The sequence below is a fragment of the Sapajus apella genome, unplaced genomic scaffold (assembly GCF_009761245.1).
Source record: "Sapajus apella isolate SASKATOON/1434 unplaced genomic scaffold, GSC_monkey_1.0 scaffold12, whole genome shotgun sequence".
NCBI lineage: Eukaryota > Metazoa > Chordata > Mammalia > Primates > Cebidae > Sapajus > Sapajus apella.
The window spans coordinates 17,310,652-17,318,692 of record NW_022436952.1 but is presented as its reverse complement, the minus strand read 5'-3'; the positions used below and the strand labels follow the sequence as shown (position 1 = coordinate 17,318,692).

Here is an 8,041-nt window from a genome sequence, read left to right as displayed (position 1 = left end):
CTTCAGACTCCCCAAGGATTTCCTATGCACTGCAAATAAAGTCTAAACTACTTACGATGACCCAAGGCCCTACTCAATTTGGCCTGCTTACTTTCCAGATTGCTCACTAAGCCCCAGCAATGAGAGTTTCCCTTCAGTTTCTTCAGAGCCCTTCTCTGCCAAGCCCTTCCTAGTCAGGTCTTTGTCCTCCTTTACTCTCTGCCAGGAATGCTGTTCCTGGCTCATTTAAGTGGCTAGCTCCTCCTCAAACTTAAGGTCTTAGCTCAAATATCATCTCAGAAGAGTCTTTCCAACCACCGTACATATAAGCTCCCACCAGTTACTTTCAATCACATCACCCTTTTGATTCCTTTGTAGGTTTACCATAATCTGAAATGCATTATGTACTTCATTTTATTTGATTATATTCTGTCTTCTCTCACTAGAATAAAAGCTAACTGTTTGATTCTCTACAATATTTGTTGAATAAAATAAACAAGCATACTCTCATTCATGGGTCTGTTTTTTAAAAGAAATAAACAAGAAATATACACGACTTATTTGTACAGGACTTATTTGAAGCAAAGTTTGAAAATCTACTGAGACATAAAAATCTATTTGAACACAGTACAGAAAGTACATAAAGATGTCAATTTCCCCAAACTTCACTTACAATTTCAGTATTCCCAATCAATATTCAGTATTAAATAAAAATGTCTCTAAGATTTCCTTTTGAATGTCACATAATGATTCTAAAGTTCATCTAGAAGAATATATAGACCAGAATTGTCAAAGTCAGAAAAAAAAAAAAAAAAAAAGAGTAATGAACAGGTGACTAACCTCATCTGTATCAAAGTTACAAAATGATAGTAATTTAAAGCATATGATAATACACGAGATTAAAAAAAATAATAAGACAGATGAGAAACAATCCCAAACACATTTAGTAAATGACAAAAGTTACAATTCTAACACTGGGGCAAAAAACAGATTATTCACTAAATGGTGCTGACATAACTAGCTAGTTGGAGTAGAATTCACACACAATTTTATCCCCCAAAATATGTCTCACTTCCTATACCGGAAATAAATTTCTTATGGATCAAAGAATTAGAAGTTTTAAAAAGGAAAAGGAGAAAAAAAAAAAAAACATTAAAGTATTAAATTACAATCTGGGGACTTCTTTGTTTTAAAAATACAAAAAGGCATGCAGTCAAAAAGTCTTCCTCTCACTCATTCTTTTACTATGACAACCAATGTTTCCAAACATCATATATCCTGTGTTACACAAGCAAAAATACATACATTGTTTTTCATCTTTAAAGCAATGACACAGAAAGACATATTATATATAATGTTCCTCATTTTGTTCTTCTAGTTTAGTAGATGGGTTAATATTTTACATTTTAGAGTAAGGAAAGTCTTAAGTAGAGAACAAAACCCAAAGTCCAATATGGACTAATAATAGTTATAGCTAACATTTATTGAGTACTTACTTTGTTTTTGTGCCAGCCACTATGCCTAATGCTATTTACATTACCTCCATTTTACAAATTAGGAAATTAAGGTGTAGAGAGGTTAAGTAATGTGCCCAAGGTCCCACAGCAGCATAGTGCTGGGTTTGGATATATCTGACTACATTTGGATATATCTGACTACGTTATAAAAGAATAGCTATGTGCACACGTATGAAAAAAATGAGTAAGGCCAGGCGTGGGGGCTCACACCTGTAATCCCAGCACTTTGGGAGGCTGAGGCAGGTGGATCACCTGAGGTTGGGAGTTAGAGACCAACCTGGCCAATATGGAGAAACCCCGTTTCTACTAAAAATACACTCAGGAAGCTGAGGCAGGAGAGTCACTTGAACCCAGGAGGCAGAGGTTGTGATGAGCTGAGATCGCGCCATTGTACCCCAGTCTGGGCAACAAGGGCAAAACTCCATCTTGAAAAGAAAAAAGTGAATATCCTAATATGCAAAGAACTTTTCAATCTGGAAAAAAATAATAACCCCATCAGAAAGTAACCAAAGAACAAAAGTAGGCAATTTATAAAAGAAATACAGCCAGTATTTCTTTTATAATACAGGCACAGTGGTACACTCCTGTAATCCCAGCACTTTGGGAGACCAAGGCAGGCAGATCACCTGAGGTCAGGAGTTCAAGACCAGCCTGACTAACATAGTGAAATCCAATCTCTACTAATAGACAAATTAGCCAGGCATGGTGGCAGGTGCCTGTAATCCCAGCTACTTGGGATACTGAGGCAGGAGAATGGTGTGAACCCAGGTGGCGGAGGTTACAGTGAGCGGAGATCACACCACTGCACTCTAGCCTGGGCAACAAGAGCAAAACTCCGTCTGAAAAACAAACAACAACAAAAAAAAGAAATACCACCATCCTCATATTAAAAAATGTTCAGCCTCAATAATGATTGACAAAAGGCCAATGAGAATCACATTTTTTCAGTTCCTAAATTGTCAAAATGTTTGAAACTGTAATATCTAGTATTGGCCATGGTACAGGGCATATCTGAATACTATTGGTAGCTTTACAAATTGGTACGACCATCTTTCAGAAGGAAAATGTGTCAATATCTATCCAAATCTATATTATTCATTTTTTGATTCAGCAACTTCACTTCTAGGAGTCTACAAAGCTATTTGTACAAGTACACAAAATATATACATACACATATGTACACGTGCTTAAATATTAATATACATACAATTGCTTACAGCTTTGTTTTTCTGGCCAAAAAAAAAAAAAAAAAAATCTAGTGACCATAGCTGATTATGCAAATTATGGAATTTTCCCTTTTTTTTTTTTTTTTTTTTTTTTTTTTTTTTTTGAAACGGAGTCTCGCTCTGTCACCCAGGCTGGAGTGAAGTGGCATGATCTCGGCTCACTGCAACCTCTTCCTCCCGGGTTCAAGTAATTACCCTGCCTCAGCCTCCCGAGTAGCTGTGATTACAGGAGCATGCCATCATACCCGGCTAATTTTTTTATTTTCAGTAGAAATGGGGTTTCACCATGTTGGCCAGGTTGGTTTCAAACTCCTGACCTCAAGTGATCCATCTGCCTCGGCTCCCAAAGTGCTGGGATTACAGGAGTGAGCCACCATGCCCAGCAAATAATGGTATTTTCATGTAGTGGAAATGGGATATTAAGTTGCTGTTAATGATTGACAGAGTTAACGCTGAAATAAATAGACAAACCTGGAACAGTAGTATACAAAAGAACAGTGTATTATGATTCCTTCATATAGAAAATTATACACACACAGAAAAAAATGGGAAGAATATGCAACGAACTCTCAGTAGATTGCATCCAGAAATGTCCTTTCAATTTCAGTACATATATAAAATAATGTATTACTTATAATTAATGGAAGATAAGATTTTAAAATAGCATATCCTCCTTCATGCATTAAAATGATTTTGTGGCTTCTGAGCCTTTTGGCTAAGATCAAGTGTAAAATGATTCTGTTTGAATATAAAGTAACTTTTCCTTCCTCCCGCCTCAACAGAATGTATATACCCCTACATCAGGTATATTTACATTGTGCATATTTTAGGTTATAACTCTTAGATAGCACAAGTTTTTATTTCATTCCCAATACATAAAAGTTATTGTAATTCAAAAATGAATTTTAAAAACTTAGAAGTAATGCAAAGTTAAACATCTTTGAACAGAAACTCAAAGTCATGATGATGACTATTTAAACATTTTCAAAATTACATAAATTTGTATGTTACTGCCAAGGGAAATGAATTGCCTAAAACAAAGTACTCTGAATGTGAACTGTGTATGACAGTGATAATGGCAAGAAGAATGTCTGTCAGTTCAACAGAAGTATAGGGTAAAGGGGCAACCTATAAGCATAAAAGTGACTCTCATAATAAATCTAATAGTCAAATTTTCCTAGAAAAATGTAACCTTAATATACTTGGGTTTGATATCAGTTTATTTATGTATAACAAAGACTAAAAACAGCCAAACAGCACAAATTTTGTTCAAGTACACTATAATGGGGGAAAGAAATCCAAATAAGTTGGGAATCTTGACTTTTCCTTTACTCCTGACTAATCCACTTAAAAAATTATTTATATAAAATTAGTCAATACTATTCTTTCAAAGGAGTCCCAAATTCTATTATGATCCCATCAACCAACCATTCCATATTTCTAACTCACAATTTTTTCCTAGGATTGAAACTACTCCAAAATTTCCTGCATATATAAATTAAAACACTCTTGCATTCTTGCATTCTAATATTATCTAGAACTATGAGTGCTGCCTGGGATGAACCAATCCCATGTTTACTTTCTCTTCCTCCCAAAAATCTCAATAAACAGAATTAAAAAAAAAAAAAAAAAAAAAGAAAAGAAAAGAAATGCTTTTAACTTGGCCCCGTGGCCCACACCTATAATCCCAGCACTTCAGGAGGATCACTTGAGCCCAGCAATTTGAGGTCAGCCTGGGCAACACAGTGAGACCCTGTTTCTACAAAATAAAACACTGACTAGCTGTGGTGGCACACACCTATAGTTCCAGCTACTCAGGAGGACCGCATGAGCCCAGGAGTTGGAGGCTGCATTGAACTATGATCCCACCACTGCACTCTAGCCTGGGCAACAGAGAGACTGTAAAAAAGAAAAAAAGAAACAATTTCATGTTTTAACTCTAGCTGCTAAGCTCTTTTCTGTGCATGCAAAGTGGAAGCAGGGTGTTATTCTGGGAGTGGGAAGAGGAAAAACTTAAAGATAACTCGATACAGACATGCCTACAAAGGGCTTATGGTCTAAATGCAATATATCAAGAGTTTCCAGAATAAAAAATACACATTTTGGAGAAGAATGAATAGGAGAGAAAATTTCTGGATGACGTAATATGTGATTAGACCCTTGAAAAATAAGATAAATATAGATGTAGTACAGTTTGGAAGAGTAAGGTAGGAAAGGAGTATTCCAAAAACAAGCATAGTAAGAAAAAAACAAAACTCTTCCTAATGCAACAAAATAGCCCAAGTGGAATAAAGAAATACACCAAGCTTCAGTATTTACGTAAAGATTATCAGCTTAATAAGAACATGCCTTTTCCTTTACAATAAGTTTTATAGCAGGGCATGATGGCTCACGCCTGTAATCCCCAGCACTTTGGGAGGCCAGGGTGGGAGGAATACTTGAGCCCAGGAATTCAAGACCAGGCTGGGCAAAAGAGTCAGATTCCATCTCTCTTTTTAATTATGAAATAAATTTTATAACATGAATACATATAGAAAATGAGTATTACAAATTAGCTTTTGAAGTTAAAAAAAAATTCATGAAGAATATAGTCAGCCAAGTGTGATGGCTCATGCCTGTAATCCCAACAATTTGGGAGGCCACAGCAGGCAGATCACTTGAGGTCAGGAGTTTGAGATCAGCCTGGCCAACATGGCGAAACTCCACCTCTAGTAAAAATACAAAAATTAGCAGGCCATGGTGGCGCATGCCTGTAATCCCAGCTATTTGGGAGGCTGAAACATGAGAATCACTTGAACCTGGAAAGTGGAAGTTGCAGTGAGCCGAGACTGTACCACTGCACTCCAGCCTGGGCAACAGTGAGACTTTGTCTCCAAAAAAAAAAAAAAAAGTTCATCTTTGTGTTATTTATCTCAGCTTTTATATTAATACAACAACTGAAATCCTTCATACTTTAAAAAATTCCAGAAGTCTGAGAGTAGGCAAAACAAGCAACAGCTAATTTATAAAATAATTGAACCTATTTGGGTCTCAGAGGTATTTAACCACTAGCCTAATAAAATTTCCATCACTGTAATACATGAAGTATCACTGGGTCCAGATAACCTCAAAGACATTTTTGTTTAAGAAGACATTCATCAAAGCAGATTAAAAATTAAGCAAACTAAATAATTCCTGCTGATCACTGTAACACTGACATAGATCAGTATCGATTTTGTTCAAACTGTATCTTCATTGCAGAAATTTAATATTAAGAAGTATCTTGGCCCGGCGCGGTGGCTCAAGCCTGTAATCCCAGCACTTTGGGAGGCCGAGGCGGGTGGATCACGAGGTCAAGAGATCGAGACCATCCTGGTCAACATGGTGAAACCCTGTCTCTACTAAAAATACAAAAAATTAGCTGGGCATGGTGGCACGTGCCTGTAGTCCCAGGTACTCAGGAGGCTGAGGCAGGAGAATTGCCTGAACCCAGGAGGCGGAGGTTGCGGTGAGCCGAGATCGCGCCATTGCACTCCAGCCTGGGTAACAAGAGTGAAACTCCGTCTCAAAAAAAAAAAAAAAAAAAAAGTATCTTAAATTCAGTACCTAAGCTAAAGATCCAAAGTAATCTCTCATTTCCTATTCACTCCAATTTTTAAGTGTCAATCACCAAATCAAATCATCCCATGGATGATACTGTGCAATGCAGTGAACACTATAATGGATGTGAAAAGACCTGGATTCTGCTTTTGCCCAACTTTAGCAACTTAGGCAGATAAATCACTTCACTTCTGGAACCTTCAGGTTTATCAAAAGTAAAACAAGACTAGATAATCTGACTCTACGTTCTATAGATTAGCTCTTTGTTTTGTTTTTTTTGAGAGACAGTCTTGCTCTATCACCCAGTCTGAAGTGAGTGCAGTGGCACGATCATGGCTCACTGAAACCTCAACTTCCCAGGCTCAGCTTCCCAAGTAACCGGGACCACAAGTAAATTCCACTAATTTTTTAACTTTTGTAAAGATAGGATCTCTCTGTTGTGCAGGTTGGTCTCAAACTCCTGGCCTCAAGTGGTCCTCTCACCTCAGCCTCCCAAAGTACCAGGATAATAGGCGTGAGCCACTGTGCCCAGCCATTAACGATTTTAACCAATTTTGTTTGTTTTTGAGATTATTGCTAAATAAAAGTAATAGCAGCACATATGGAAGAAGCAAGCTGTCTAAAGAACTCCATAGGAATATTTGCAGTGTTTCGTACAGTCTCAGACTTTCAAATGCAAATTAAAAAAAAATAGGTTGTATCTGAAGACTAGTCTAGTAATATTTTGACCACACAAGCTACTTGGGTAGGAAAAAAATGGTAGAACAGTTTAAGTGTTCAAGGAAAAATGCCACCACAAGAAAATCAAAATAAAAAACAGATGCTCCACATCCAGTTATTACTACATTACAGAAGCTTTTCATAGTTTTTCAGTACTCTTTTTTTTTTTTTGAGACGGAGTTTCACTCATGTTACCCAGGCTAGAGTGCAATGGCGCGATCTCGGCTCACCGCAACCTCCGCCTCCTGGGTTCAGGCAATTCTCCTGCCTCAGCCTCCTGAGTAGCTGGGACTACAGGCACGCGCCACCATGCCCAGCTAATTTTTTGTAGTTTTAGTAGAGACGGGGTTTCACCATGTTGACCAGGATGGTCTCGATCTCTTGACCTCGTGATCCACCCGCCTCGGCCTCCCAAAGTGCTGGGATTACAGGCTTGAGCCACCGCGCCCGGCCTTCAGTACTCTTAAGAAACGCTAATAGAAAAAGAAAATTTTTTTAAATGTTTTCTTAACCATTTACATGTATACATGTATTTTTTGCATCCTCAAACATGAAAAGAACCAAATATAAGATAATCTAGAGACTGAATTATTTATGAATATAACTGATCTGCTCAACTATACTTTATAACTTTCTAGTATTTAGAAGTGTGCCAGAACATAAGAAGCTTATGTTGAATAAGTGAGTAAACAAAAACACACGAACCTCTACAAATAAGACTGTACATATTAAATTCTGATCAGCCTTGGCCGGGCGCGGTGGCTCAAGCCTGTAATCCCAGCACTTTGGGAGGCCGAGGCGGGTGGATCACAAGGTCAAGAGATCGAGACCATCCTGGTCAACATGGTGAAACCCCGTCTCTACCAAATATACAAAAAATTAGCTGGGCATGGTGGTGCGTGCCTGTAATCCCAGCTACTCAGGAGGCTGAGGCAGGAGAATTGCCTGAACCCAGGAGGCGGAGGTTGCAGTGAGCCGAGATCGCGCCATTGCACTCCAGCCTGAGTAACATGAGTGAAA

At 37.9% G+C, this 8,041-nt stretch overlaps 1 protein-coding gene across 18 annotated transcripts in view; it reads right to left on the bottom strand.

Moving 5' to 3' along the window:
- NCOR1 (nuclear receptor corepressor 1) overlaps positions 1 to 8,041 on the bottom strand; it is a 183,766-nt gene that overhangs the window by 172,108 nt on the left and 3,617 nt on the right. Inside the window, exon 1 of one of the 18 annotated variants that reach the window (XM_032280181.1) lies at positions 4,521 to 4,562. The exons of the other annotated variants lie outside the window; for them this stretch is intronic. The gene's annotated coding sequence lies outside the window, so the exon portion shown is untranslated. Of the gene's footprint in view, positions 1 to 4,520; positions 4,563 to 8,041 lie in introns of those variants that run through there. 18 annotated transcript variants of the gene reach the window in all.